This window comes from Schistocerca serialis, chromosome 8 (genome assembly GCF_023864345.2).
Source record: "Schistocerca serialis cubense isolate TAMUIC-IGC-003099 chromosome 8, iqSchSeri2.2, whole genome shotgun sequence".
NCBI classification, from domain to species: Eukaryota; Metazoa; Arthropoda; class Insecta; order Orthoptera; family Acrididae; genus Schistocerca; species Schistocerca serialis.
The window spans coordinates 573,072,548-573,088,112 of NC_064645.1; the positions used below are offsets into that span (position 1 = coordinate 573,072,548).

At 42.7% G+C, this 15,565-nt stretch overlaps 2 protein-coding genes across 3 annotated transcripts in view; one reads left to right on the forward strand and one right to left on the reverse strand.

Moving 5' to 3' along the window:
* Positions 1-15,565, reverse strand: part of LOC126416454 (UNC93-like protein MFSD11) — a 232,532-nt gene that overhangs the window by 115,038 nt on the left and 101,929 nt on the right. The gene's annotated exons all lie outside the window — the stretch shown is intronic.
* The window catches only part of LOC126416453 (rho GTPase-activating protein 44-like), a 343,310-nt gene that overhangs the window by 58,992 nt on the left and 268,753 nt on the right, over positions 1-15,565 (forward strand). Inside the window, exon 1 of one of the 2 annotated variants that reach the window (XM_050084183.1) lies at positions 2,653-2,745. The exons of the other annotated variant lie outside the window; for it this stretch is intronic. The gene's annotated coding sequence lies outside the window, so the exon portion shown is untranslated. Of the gene's footprint in view, positions 1-2,652; positions 2,746-15,565 lie in introns of those variants that run through there. 2 annotated transcript variants of the gene reach the window in all.

Genomic DNA, 15,565 nt, shown 5'->3' on the forward strand with positions numbered 1-15,565 from the left:
ATTCGCTTCAGAACTGTTCCAGGTATTCGACAGGCAGTAGACCGCTCCATTCGCACCATCAACAGAACAGGCTCTCCTAACGGAATAGTACGCCTTCCACATCACTGGCAACTGGTTCTACACGACGCTGGTGACTGCTTTGGAGGACAGTAACAGGTGCAAATATGTAACTCTTTTGTATCGGTTGTGAATAAATAGTAGCCACCATTTAAGTTCCAACCTTCGTATATATAAATGATCTAGTAGCTTTTTAAGGCTACTCGCAGGCGAAGAAGTTGTCTACACCAAAGTAGCAACGCCAGAAGACAGAATTTGCAGAACGACCTGCAGAGAATTTATGAATGGCAGTTGACCCTGAACGTAAATAAATGTAACATATTGGGCAGACACAGGAAAAGAAAACCACTACTGTACAGCTACACCATTGATTACAAACAGTTGGAGACCGCGTCTGCCGTAAAATATCAAGGCATAGCTATCCAGAGCGACCTTAAAAGAGATAGTGGGAAAAGCAGATGCCACACTCGGATTTATCGGAAGAAATAAAGAAGTTGCGCTTGCCCCGTATTGGCGGTCAAGGGAGTCATCAAAAAAGGACACACAGGATGGATGGTTGGGATGGAGGCGGAACGCAGCTGTAGTTTGGCGGCGTCTGCATAGAAACTCATAACTGGGCTAGTGTAGAAAGCTCCAATGACCAAACTTACGCCTCGATGGTGGACTGTGTTGAGATGGCGTAACGTAAGACAACAGTGAGCAATAAACCGCAGAATAAACCAACATTGTTGTCTTTAGGCCAACATAACATGAGATGCTTCTGAGAGCGTAAAACGCTGAAATGAGCTTCTCGATTCCTTCATGAGTGTGTTGACTCCATTTTAACTTTTTTATTCATCTGGACCCCGATTACACACGGTGCATGATTCAACGTATGACCATTTATGTCTTCTCCTGCTATTAAAAGCTCATTATTGTTTCTTTGAAATTGCTTAACATGAGTCTTTGTGAGATTCAGAAACTGCTAGCTGGTCAACCACTTGTAGGCCTGTACAGTTATCATCTGAGCTGTGACTGCTAAGATCGAGTTGGGACCCTTGACTAGTATACTGGTGTCGTCAGCAAACATTTTATATCTGTCCTTGAAAGATGTCTGTGGGACTTCAGATGTTATCTCCCGCAGTCTGAAGTTACAGCCGAAACCGGTTATAACGACATCGAAGGAGCCGATGGTTTACGGTCGGTAGCCAGTAGTCGCACAAACTTGGTATTTGCTTTGTTTTGTGATAAAAGCTTCGTATCTGTAAAACTTAGGTGCCATAGAGTTTAAAATGTAACAGAAGTACAGTACACCTTCAGTGTTTGTAATACAGTATTAGTGAAGAGAGACAAGACAGGATTTTATCCTTATGTTTATGCAGAACGCACAGCAAAAAAATGCCACCAAGATGTAAAAACCTCTAATAAGTGAAGAAAGAAGCAGCAGCAATGCAAGTTTTTCAGTAATGTCGAATACGGCCTCAGATAATGAATGACATAAGAGTTGAGCATGCTTGAAACTGATTGTATCTTCTGTATAGAACAACAGTCATGAACAACACAAAAATGGTTCAAATGGCTCTGAGCACTATGGGACTGAACTGATGTGGTCATCAGTCCCCTAGAACTTAGCACTACTTAAACCTAACTAACCTAAGGACATCACCCACATCCATACCCGAGGCAGGATTCGAACCTGCGACCGTACCGGTCACGCGGTTCCAAGCTGTAGCGCCTAGAACAGCACGGCCACTCCGCCCGGCAATGAACAACACAACTTCGTTCCAGTTACTGTATTACAAAAAGTAATCAACAGTACCAAAACGAAAAGATACGACTCTATACATAAATTACACGAAGGTCTACACGTTCTCCTATGTTTCTCTTTAAAATATTGTAGAAATGTTATGTACTACACCTAACAGATAACCACAAAACATCGATAATGGATACACTATTATTTCATTTCTGTACTTTGGAAAAGTAACACATATTGGAATTTCATTTTCCAGTTTTCTACAGTCACCGCAAAGACAGTATTATTTCGTTTTTTAACCAGTCGCTTTAACTTTAGAATGCAATACAGTAACTCATACTACAGTATACTGTCCTACTTACCGTAATTAATTACCTCTGTTCGCTTTCTGCTTTAATATATGCGTACGCATTTTGAATTTGACAATGCATTCGTTTTGACGACTGATTTGAAACCAACGAAAAAAAAACCACGAGTTCGAAAACAAGAATTACATTGTTAATAGTAAGCACCTAAAACGTAAAAAAGAAAAACGAAAATTGGAAGTTGTAGTCGATATATTTTTCGAAAAATGTAATTAAAAATTGTATGTCGTTTTATACGATAAGCTGCGGTAAGCCATGTCGTACTAAGCGATTTTTTAAGTATAGCCTTTACATACAGCATTTAGACGGGACCGTTAGATTTCCCCGTTATAGCCACTGCGTCGTTAAAAGCGATGTCGCTATAAACGATATCGACTGTTGATGAGACCCTATGCATTCTGCGAACTATTGAGGAAGAAATGCAGAAACGTTGTGCGGCCGGTTGGCTTGTTGTCGCATTATGACTAAGCCAGACATTCGTTCGATAAACTGACGCGGAAGGAAGGATGGAGGGAAACTGCAAGGGGACACGCACACGCAGCTGGTTGTTCGCTGGGTGAGGCCGCCATAGCGTCGCTCCACTGGGAGGTAGGAAACAGAATACTGTAGACTAGCTACTAGACGCCTCCTCCTTCCCTCCTACCAGTCTCCCAGCCTTGTTCCTGCCGCCGCCGATTCTCGTCTGTCAACTGAAGCTTTCTGGTCAAGGCAGTCTTCGCTCTGTTGTGATTGTTAAAAGGCCCATTCACACATACCGTCAGTGCATCGGAGCGGGACGTGACGGTCGGACACCAACGCGAAGGATTCTCGGGAAAAAGTATCCACGTTGGCTCCTGCGGTGGTGGACAGTGCCTTCATCTGCCAACATCGGAAGTTCGCCACTTCTCGCCGATCTCACTCATACCTACATACTCCGTTTTGTGCTCTGGTGTCCTCTTAGTCATTTTATTGTTGGCAATTTTTTGTGATATTTTGTCATTGTTCTACGAGGGCTTTGCTACTATCTCTGTGACCGTTCTTCAATAACAGAGACGAACTACCTGAAAGCGAAATACACCTCGACAAAGAAAGGCACTACATTGTTCATCGTCGGTACAAGCTGGGCGGACTGCCGTTCGACCGTTAGAACCTGCATGTACTTAATCGACGGAACCACACTACACAGAAACTCCTAACAATATTAAAGTTAGCTTTATTGATTACAGCCACAGGAGACGCCAAAGGATACACGGCTTGTTCTATGGTTCAGAGCTTGTAGTTGCTAATAATTTAACTTGCAGGGAACGAAAACATCAACGTTATCTCGTAGCTATGCACGAACTAACTACCAGCATGGAAGATACAAAACAATAAAAAAAGCATAATCAAAGACTAACAGAACACACATTTAAGAAACACAACGCCTCTAGAACAAAGCGCCTCTGGTGGCTGGCGCGAAATGTTTGACGGCGCGGTAATTTCTAAACACAAGCAGACGACATGCGTAATACAACACTATGTAACTGCACGATGTCGCCACACTCGTGAATACTAACAAATTATTTATACAATTGTCACTAAAAACCTGTTTCATACTTGAAACGTCATCTCTACTAAAGGCGAAAAATGATGTTTTTAATGTTTCTCGATACTTTGAAAATAAGCGAAACACAATGGATAAGGCAAAAAGGTATTTTGTTTTGTGTTTTAAACATTCTCTGATGTGTATGTAGGTCGGCGTATATAATTTCTCGAGCAATTAAATGTCAATATTTTTAAACGTTTCGGCGTCACTTTCCTAATTCTTTCAGTGACCAGTGATGTAGAGAATTCACCCTACAGGCTTTTTATAGAGCACCGTCGGTTATGAAGTTTGCCGTAGCCATTAATGAACTTTTACATCACTGTTACTTCACCAATTCTCATAGCATATTCAGCCTTTCTGAACGACGGGTCGTATCCCCAGTACCTCGTCCCCTACCTCCCAAACTTCACTGCCTCTTCTGATTAGTCTGGACGTTTCAAAACAGCGCACATTCTTCTGTAAAGCGAAAGATTCATTCTGAAAACAGTCCCCCAGTGAGCTTTTGTGAACTATGGAAGGTAGGAGACGGCATTAAGTTTCAATTAGACGTTATTTGCTGGTATCTTATATCTATTGTTAGCTGGTGTTCATTACACATTTGTATACGTATAGTTTTGACCCTAAATATTTGTCACATCCAATACAGCTATAATATTTACAAGTTGGGAACCTGGAAGAGATTTAGGAATGTCAGGCATAGCGCTGTCTCTTATCTGTTTTCTCTTATGGTAGGATTTGGTTCAAAATGGTTCAAATGGCTCTGAGCACTATGGGACTTAACATCTGTGGTCATCAGTCCCCTAGAACTTAGAACTACTTAAACCTAACTAACCTAAGGGCATCACACACATCCATGCCCGAGGCAGGATTCGAACCTGCGACCGTAGCAGTCGCGCGGTGGTAGGATTTGGTAAGCCGTGCGTGGCAGATCAGCAGTTTAGTTTTACGGTCCACCACGGTCGATAAATAGACTGACAATGAGTAACGTATACGATGGGTTAGTAGTCATACGAGGAACAGATGCAGCACGGTCAGATGACATCCTCCGCGATAAGCAAATGTAGCGTGTGTGTGAGTCAGGCTGCACACAGCTGAGGCTTAGGGGGTGTGTGGTTCCCTGCTCTGCTGTTATGTTGGCCCTGGAGCGGTGCTGTAACACGAGCTTCCAGCGCACAACATAGCTACAAAAGCAGGCTGTAGATGGGCATCGGCGGAAATTTATCCGAGAAGTGGCGAGATACTAAATTTAAAATTTCTAAGAGTTTCAGAACTTGTCATAGCGTAGCACACAACGCACTGTATGGCAAACGACTGATAGTCTCAACCATTTTTTGAAGGTAGATTACTTTGATACAAAAAATGTAAGCAAGCATTTGTATACTAAAAATACTTCTTTTGGATTATCAATGTGAATATGGATGTCCCCTCTTTGATTTATGTGAGATTACATCCAGTATGATTAAATCCAGGATATCCAACGAATTGGGAAACACACCTAAAAAAAAATCACAGAATTATTTATGTTCTATAAACCGATACGTCTCGTTTCCGGACATAAGTTTACTGGAATTCCTTCAATTATCGTACACCTTCATTGACGTCAGTTTTCGACATTAATTATTGTGCTCTGTGGTGGCTCTTTTTTAATTTGATATTTTTAAATTGTGCAACTGCTCTGACAATGAGTCAACTGCATAAACTGGGAGGAGTAATTTACAATCAACAAAGCGAAAGGGGATGACGTGCCATTTGGCACATACTCGTACACAAAATAACAGACAAATATCCTTAATATCGGTTTGCTGTAGCCTCTTCCGAGTTCGAATATAACAAATTTCCTATGGAACATAAAGTTCATGTCCACGAATCAGCACGCCTTTAGAAAGCATCGCTCGTGCGAAACCCAGCTTGCTCTTTTCTCCCATGATATCCTGCGAACTATGGATTCCAGATTTCCGTAAAGCATTCGACACGTACCCCACCGCAGACTGTTAACGAAGACACATGCATACGGAATTACTCACAGATATGTGAGTGTATCGAAGACTTCTTAAGTATTAGAACTCAGTATGTTGTCCACGACGGCTAGTGTTCATCAGAGACAGGGGCAACATCAGGAGTGCCCCAGGGAAGTGTGATAGGACCGTTGCTATTTCCTGTACACATAAATGATCAGGCAAGTAGAGTGGGCAGCAATCTACGGTTGTTCGTTGATGATGCTGTGGTGTGCAGGGAGGTGTCCAAGAAAAGTGGCCGTAGCTTGATAAATGATGGCGTAGACAAAATTTCTAGTGGTGTGGTGAATGGCAGCTAGCTCTAAATGTAGAAAACTAAGTTAATGGGGATGAGTAGGCAGAACAAACCCGTATTGCTCGGATACAGCATTAGTTGTGCCCTGTTTGACAGAGTCACATCGTTTAAATATCTGGGCGTAACGTTGGAAAGCGATATGAAACGAAACGAGCATGTGGGGATTGTGGTAGGGAAGGTGAATGGTCGACTTAGGTGTATTGGGAGAATTTTAGGAAAGTGTGGTTCATCTGTAAAGGAGACCGTATATAGGACGCTAGTGCGACCTATTCCTGAGTACTGCTCGAGTGTTTGGGATCCACACCAGGCCGGATTGAAAGAAGACATTGAAGTAATTGAGAGACGAGCTGCTACATTTGTTACCAGTAGGTTCGGTCAGCATGCTAGTGTTGCGGATATGCGGGTCGTGAGCTCAAGTGGTAATCTCTGGAGGGAAGAACATTACTGAGAAATTTTAGAGAACCGGCATCTGAAGCTGACTGCACACGAAGATAAAATACGACACGAAGATAAAATATGAGAAATTAGGGTTTATATGGCGCCATATAGACCGTCGTTTTTCCCTCGATCTATCTGCGAGAGGAACAGGAAAGGCAACTACTAGTTGTGTTACAGGGTACCCTCTGCCACGCATTGTACGGTGGCTTGCAGAGTATGTATGTAGACGTAGATGTATGTTTGAAAACAAATTCCCTAAAAAAATTGTTTTTAATTTTGTTATCTCAAAAATATTATCAAAAGTCCTTGATAACACAATGACTTTATTACGTTCCAACTTACATGTTAACTTTGACAATGAAACCTATAAAGCTTTTACAAACGATGTTTGTGAGACAAATGTGTCGACAAAAATCACATTTTCTTTGAAAGATTCTTATTCTTCGATGACGTCCGTTTTTATGCCCTACGAACTTCTTGCGATGCTGGAACTTAACGCTCTCAGCGAGAGTTACAGTGAACACTTTGGCTGTCCTTTTCTGCAGTAACTTTAACGACCCAGCTGTGCATAAGATTACCAGCACTGTCAACAGATGCGGATACAAGGCAGTGGGACTTAGGGGCCATGTGCCCCACAAAAAAATAAAGCGTTTATATTTTCACGTACAAGCTTTGATAAAAACGGGAATTTTCGTTTACTGGAAAGACAAAAAGTGAGAGAAGGTGCATTATAGGGTGCAAAATCCGTGAACTGTTTTGGCACAAACATGCACTTTTTTTTCCTCTCTGACATGCAAACGGCGCTGAACTTGCAAGTGTTATTCCTTACTGATCGTTCGACCTTGTGCCAAGAGCTCCTGGTGCTCTATGCCGTTGTCGCTTGGGGCTACGTCTGGTGAATAAGGCGGACGAGGAGCCAATTCAAAGACAAGTTTCTCCCCTCTCGGCATTGTTATCACTGATGTGTGGGATGATGCATTATCCTGGTGAAAGAGTACGTTTTTGCGTGCCAGCCTTTGTCATGTTTCAGTCAATGCAAATTTGAAAGATCCAACAATGGAGCATAATAGGATCCATTTACGGTTCCGTCTTTTTCCGAGTAATCTGTGACGATTACTCTTTGGGAATCGTAAAAAAACCGTGGCCATCAGTTTACCAGTAGACAAAATCGCCTGTGACTTCTTCGGTGCACTTTCACCAGTCTTTGTTCATTGTTTTGACTGCCGCGGTCGCAGGTTCGAATCCTGCCTCGGGCATGGATGTGTGTGATGTCCTTAGGTTAGTTAGGTTTAAGTAGTTCTAAGTTCTAGGGGACTGATGACCTCAGACGTTAAGCCCCATAGTGCTCAGAGCCATTTGAACAAATCGGCGCAAAACGTCTTCTGGATTGCGATTAAACATCGACAGACATCGTGCTGAAATGTTGTGCCGGATGCCCTTTTGGTTGACAGTGAGCAAATGCGGCACCCACCTCGCGCACACCTTCTTCATAGCCAATTCTCCGTGCAGGATATTAACGACTGGCTCAGTTGAGATGTCTACAGTGTCAAGAATCTCACGGAGTTTTATTCGGCGGTCTTGCATTACCATTCCATGGAATCTGTCAATGGTTTCCTCTGTGGTGATCTCAATTGGACGGCCAGAGTGCGCTTCGTTTTTGGTGCTTGTCCGACCACGTTTCAATTCATTAGTCCAAAAATAAATGGTCTTCATCGATGGTTCAGAGTCCCCGTGAACTTTGTCCAGTTCTGTTTTGATTTGTGCGGCATTCCAACCCTTCAAATGAAAATGTTTAATAACAGCACTAAACTCTGTTTCCTGCAATTGCAGTCGACGCGCGGGATTAGCCGAGCAGTCTCGGGCGCTGCAGTCATGGACTGTGCGGCTGGTCCCGGCGGAGGTTCGAGTCCTCCCTCGGGCATGGGTGTGTGTGTTTGTCCTTAGGATAATTTAGGTTAAGTAGTGTGTAAGCTTAGGGACTGATGACCTTAGCAGTTAAGTCCCATAAGATTTCACACACAATTAACAATCGCAGTCACACACTGACCAATTAAGATGGCTGTCAACAAACTGTAGGCTGTACATCATTGAAATTCTTTACACGATTTTTGCAATAATCAAGCTTACCAATGATTAAGGCGCAACAATAGTGTTCCATTCTTTCGTGGAAATATACCCACGACTTATCAACCAACCCTCATACATACGCATTCAATGAGAAATCTTCTCATTCGGAATGGGCAACGTTTTCGCTCCTAAAAAAAATCATGGGTCAAGTTACTGCACTTTGTTAGAAACAAAGTTTCATATTTCGAGATTTTCGTTTTGTTCCGAAATGGCTTCCGAATTGCTTCCCGATATCCCCAGACATTAACACAGTAATTCGCAATGATTGGGTACCGCTTTAAATCGTCAGACTGAACGCAGAGCGCCTATGGAGCCAATAGAGAGGGGAGACGCAGCTTTCGCAAGGAGGGCGGTGCGAGTGGGCGTGGCGCGGGGGGGGGGGGGGGGGGGGTTACCCGTGGCCGGATCGGCTTTCCCTGCTCTCCACACGAAACACAACGCGGCACTTCCGCCAACAACGCAACGCAAGTCAGCTCACCGATTCTGGACTGTCCAGCACTGTAAGCCAGTGGTCGTCAAACTGCACCTCGCGGACATTTAGCCGTATTTTATAGTAATATCCACCTAGCAATTAACTACCGACTCCAAAAAACACCACTAACATTAAGGGAGGTAGAACGTCAAAAATTTTAAAAAATTCGATTTTTCAAAAATATGCCTATTTTGAAGCGCACATCTTCCTGAGTAGTTTGATGTATAAAGCAAATACATTTCAGAGATTATAAGGCACGTTATTTGGTCTTAACTGTATCAAAATGCAGCGCCACACCCCTTTGCACAGCATTTTTCTGTCATACGTAAGTACGAGGGGCGTTTGAAAAGTCCGTGCAAGGTCCGAGAGATAGCACAACCGGCGCGTATCGAGATCATGTTTAATTAGTAGCATCTTTGGAAAGAACGCACACCAAGTTTCAGCCATACTGGTCTATTTCTTTGTGTTTGGCATTCGCGTGAAACAAGAAAGTCGAGTGACTGTCAAAAAATAGACGAAAAAAATTCGTGTAGTGATTAAACATTACTTTATGAAAGGCAAAACACCTCACGAGACTAAAGAGAAGCTTGATAGACATTACGCTGACTCTGTACCTTCCATTAGAACAGTTTATTATAAGTGGTTTCAAAATTTTCGGAGTGGCCATATGGGCAAGAGTGATGCTGAACGTTCTGGACGCCCTGTGGAGGTTACGACTCCAGAAATCGTAGATAAAATCCATGATATGATGATGGCCGGCCGCAGTGGTCTCGCGGTTCTAGGCGCGCAGTCCGGAACCGTGCGACTGCTACGGTCGCAGGTTCGACTCCTGCCTCGGGATGGATGTGTGTGATGTCCTTAAGTTAGTTAGGTTTAAGCAGTTCTCAGTTCTAGGGGACTGATGACCACAGCAGTTGAGTCCCATAGTGCTCAGAGCCTTTTGAACCATGATATGATGATGGATGACATAAGAGTTCAGGTGCATGAGGTTGCTAGTGCTGTGGGCATCTCGAATGAACGAGTACATAATATTTTGCATAAGCATTTGGACTTGAGAAAGCTATCCGCAAGATGGGTTTCGCGATTGCTCACGCTGGACCAAAAACGGAATCGCGTGAAGTGTTGCAAAGATGGTTTGCAGCTGTTCATGAAGAATACGCAGGAATTTAAGCGTCGTTTCGTCACTGTGGATGAAACATGGATACATTGCTATACTCCTGAGACCAAACAACAATCTAAACAATGGGTTACCAAGGGGGAATTTGCACAAAAAAGGCGAAGACCATTCCTTCGCCGGCCGGTGTGGCCGAGCGGTTCTAGGCGCTTCAGTCTGGAACCGCGCGACAGCTACGGTCGCATGTTCGAATCCTGCCTCGGGCATGGATGTGTGTGAAGTCCTTAGGTTGGTTAGGTTTAAGTAGTTCTAAGTTGTAGGGGACTGATGACATCAGATGTTAAGTCCCATAGTGCTCAGACCCATTTGAACCATTCCTTCGGCCAGAAGGGTTATGGCGACCGTCTTTTGGGATTCGCAAGGAATAATCCTCATAGACCATCTGGAAAAGGGTAAAACTATTACAGGTGCATATTCATTGGACCGTTTGAAAACCGAGCTGCAAGAAAAACGCCGGAGATTGGACCGCAAAAAAGTCCCTTTTCCATCACGACAATGCACCAGCACACACCTCAGAAGTTGTGGTCGCAGAATTAATGGAAATAGGATTCCAACTCGTTTCACATCCCCCGTATTCTCCAAACTTGGCTCCCTCGGACTACTATTTGTTTCCCAGTTTGAAGATATGGCTGGCAGGACAAAGATTTTATTCAAACGAGGAGATGATTGCAGCAACTAATAGCTATTTTGCAGACTTGGACAATTCCTATTATTCGGTAGGGGTCAACAAATTAGAACAGCGTTGGACGAAGTGTATAAGTCTAAAAGGAGACTACGTCGAAAAATAATAAAGGTTTACCCCAAACACGTAAGTAGTTTTTATTTTTGCACGGACTTTTCAAACGCCCCTCGTAAGGAAATCATCACAGGAATTCTCTACCAACTGCTGTAATGGAAACCATCATATATATTCAGGGATCTTCAAAATTAAAACTTATTGAAGAAACGTCTTCATGGCAGTACCGAAAACCCAAATGAAAGTTTTAACCAATGTGTATGGGAAAGATTGCCAAAAACCATTTTTGTGGACGGAAATGCACTTCTTATTGGTGTTTATGATGTAGTTTAATGTTTCAATGATGGTGTGCAAAGCAGGAAATACTTTTTTTTTTTTTTTAAATGGGAATTAAGCCCGGAGTGAACTGCATCAAAGCTTTGTATGCGATAGAGAGCGTGTAGTGAACGCAGATAAATCATTTTTGGAAGTGAGAAGAGTACATCATAGGAATTTGAAAAGGAAGAAAGCTGATTTGGAAAATGAAAAAGAACCTGCTTATGGTGCTGGACAGTTCTAAAAGAATGCCAAATATAAGCAGAAACTTTAACGCCCATTTTACGCGAAACGCAAATTTCTGTACTTAGGTCCATGTAACATCCGAAATAAATGTCCTATTACTTTCAAACTTGCTATGCTTATTAAACACAAACTCCTTAATGCAAAACATTAGAATTTTCCAAATCAATTAAAAACTGTGGTAAAATTGAGATAATTAACTATAAAATTTAAGTTTTTTTCTAACCATTAAGTTTAAAACATAACAGCACCTTCATTTTTTTATAAATTAAATTAATTCTTGAGTTTCATGCACCTGTAAGTATGGTTGTATGCAGTGCAAAATTCATGGAAGAATCTCTCTCACTAATGAAGAAAAGTGTACCTACAGCAACAAAGGCAGTCAATAGCAAGTGAAAAATGGTGAAATGTCACATGTAAAAAAAAGTTTATTTTGTTATGTTTTTGAACTTACACTGCTGTGAGTGTGACAAAAATTGTGTCAAGGCAAACTCTGACAAACTCTTACGACTTTATTTGTAAAAGTATAGGCAGCAGAAATTAAAATGTTCTGTGGTGCCTCTCCTGCTCGAAGTCGGTCCGTTTGGCGTCCTACCCCCCCCCCCCCCCCCCTCCGTTTGGCGTCCTACCCCCCCTCCCCCCCTACGGATTTCTTAAGTGTGTAGTTTTCATGCTTAGTAACAAAAAATATAGAGACAGAAATATTGTAAGATGTGCTTAATTTAAATTGACGTTGGTGAATTCGACCGTGAGCTACGTTGCGTCACGGGCATAGGGATAATTAGCGCGGCCACTGCGTTGTTAGAGGAAGTGAGCGGGTGAATGTGTTTTTCTTTTCTTTTTTTTTGTCTGTCTTCCAGTACTGACAACACTCACGTGTGCATTATTCGTACCGATCAGCTGCAAGGGCATAAATCGCAGTCTAATAAACACAGTCAGGACACACTCTAGAGCGGTAGTTGTTACCGTTTGACTAGCGCTCGCAGCAGCGAGAAAGCACACAGTCACGTGCGTAGTACGCGTTTGTTTTTAATTATTTTCTACTTAATTAACGGACTGAGTGTTATATTTCTGAGTTCCATGCGTCAGGAAGTTATCAAGAGACATGAATTATAGTGAAATACATGTAAAAACAGCTGAATCACACTGATTTAGTGACATAAGCTACAGCTCATGAAGAAATACTTTCGAATATATATTTGCAGCTTATTCCTCTGAAAGCAAGAGAGTACAAACACATGAGAACTATGCATTTCTGTTGTCTGTTGCTATCGTCATAGGCACTTGCCTTGACACAAATTTTTGTATGGAGTCCATCTATTCACCCTTTCTTACACTTCACTCGACTTCGTAATACTGGAATATTTTTGTAAATGTAAATACTTTTGCTTCAGAAGCGAATGTATTGATGTTTCTTGCCGCTTATGGCTCAGATTTGCCAACAATTGCGGATTTGGTTTTTCCTGTGTTGGGAAACAGTTTTATTGCTTTTGCCGTTTTTTTATCACGTGTGTTTGGTTCTCTCTTAAGCCACAAATAGGGTGGCTTACTTGATACGTTAAATAATGTAGCTATTACACTCCATACAGGTTTCCTATGTTCCACATTCACTATTTTGGCTGGAAGAATAGCGAACAACTCTCTGCCTTGTTGGATAGATATACGTCATCTTTCTGTAAAAGGTCAGGTCTTCTTTTGCTATTAAAGGAAACCGACATTATTTGGCAAATGTTTGTAAGTTAGAAGAGAATCGTAAATAAGCTGACACCGTTTCGTATCTCCCATGGTCCTTAGGATACTAAATAGTCACAATTTTTTTAGTTATTGTCCTTTTTATGGTACTACACACTGTCCTATTGTAAAAACTATGTTACAAATCAATATAACCGTTAGCATTCGCACTAATCTGACATATTATTCAGAAGTGCCGCTTGGGGCGCTGCTATCGCTGGGGGTAACAAAAACGAGATAGAGTGTCGCGACCGTGTTTATTACACTATGGTATAAATGTTGATACAGAAGTAACATGGATTAGCGGATGCACATTGTATAGACCGTCGGGTTCAAATGTGGTAAGTATTTATAGCAAGGCATTTGAAACTAAATTAAGGCTGTTGTAATGCAACGCCATGATTAGCAGAAAAATAACATTTAAAACTTTTAGTAAACATTTGATCTGACACTTGTTGTATAAGAGGCAGTCAAATGAAAACCAGGCAGACGAAAATAAGTAAGTCCACTGTTTATTATTCCAGAAGTAGTTGCTGTAACTGTGGTGTCACCGCCAGACACCACACTTGCTAGGTGGTAGCTTTAAATCGGCCGCGGTCCATTAGTACATGTCGTACCCGCGTGTCGCCACTTTCAGTGATAGCAGACCGAGCGCCACCACACGGCAGGTCTAGAGAGACGTACTAGCACTCGCCCCAGTTGTACGGACGACGTAGCTAGCGATGCACACTGACGAAGCCTCGCTCATTTGCAGAGCAGACAGTTAGAATAGCCTTCAGCTAAGTCAATGGCTACGACCTAGCAAGGCGCCAGTAGCCTTACATAGCTTGTATCTAAAGAGTCTCACTTGTCTCATCAAGAGCGATGTACCACAAGGATGGATTAAAGTTAAGTATTCCAGAAGCTACGTACTTTTCTTTATAGCCTTCATTACGTATCCTGTTACAGACCTATCTCTTGCCTGCGTGAGCTAAACGCGTGCCTTTCGGCTACTTCCGTGGCGTGGCTGTCTTGCTACGCCACAACAGTAACTATTAATACATTCATCTCATTATGCGGTTGCCTACTGGACCATGATTGTAACCAGACGCGCACTTCTTCGTCCAAAGCAAACCTATGGTCACATATGTTATCCTCCAGAGCTCCAAAAACATAGAAATCGCATGGCGCGAAAGCGGGACTGTATGGAACATGTGTAACGGCTACCCAGTGGAACTTTTGCAGTACAGTCGAAACAACCTTGACAACATGTGGGCGGGACAAAATGCTGCCAACAAGGTAGACATTCGTGGCCATCGATTTGCTTCGGACTAAGAGGTACACGCCTCGGTACAATCATGGTTCCTGAGGCAGTTTGAAACTTTTTTCGATGAAGATATTGACCGTCTTGTTTCTCAGTAGCATAAATGTATTAACAGTTATGACGATTAATTTTGAATTAATAAACAATCCACTCACTTTTTTTTCATTCGTCTCGTTTACAGTTGACTGCTCCTTATATCATCCATTCAAATGTACGTAGAATTACTATTATTAGTCAGTCATCGGCTCACAAAGACAACGCAACAAGACATTGTCACGGTTTACAGTGATGATGATAATGATGATGATTGGTTTGTGGGGCGCTCAACTGCACGGTTACCAGCGCCCGTACAAATTCCCAACCTTTGCTCAGTCCAATCTCGCCACTTTCATGAATGATGATGAAATGATGAGGGCAACGCAAACACCCAGTCATCTCAAGGTAGGTAAACGGTTTACAGTGTCACAGTTTTAGGGTCGCTGGGGGCTGGTAGCAGTCTATATTAGCGAACAACCGACACGAAATGCTCCGAATAGTACCGTATTTGAATGATAAGTACTTGAGTGCCAGCGGCCAACTTATTGCGCCTTTACTACAACTAGTCTGTTGTGGCTCAATACGTACTAAAATAATAAATAATAAATAATAATAAAATCGGTAGATGTGCGGCCCGCGGTTCCGCCACGCTGTCAGTATTTGCTCCAGAGCAAAAACGTTTAACGACTGCTGCTTTAAACACCCCTATGCCATGTCCCGCAGAGGCACACTTTCTTCCCGCAAATGTACTAGGAAGGGTGTAAGTTTCTACCATCACCACTTCCACCCGCCCGGTTATTCGTGCTGTCTAACACACGGCTTTCCAGATTGGGAAGGAGCGCCTGGTCCCTGGCACGAATCCGCCCGGCGGACTTGGGTCGAGGTCCGGTGAACCGGCCAGTCTGTGGATGGTTTTTAAGCAGTTTTCCATCTGCCTCGGCGAATGCAGGCTGGTTCCC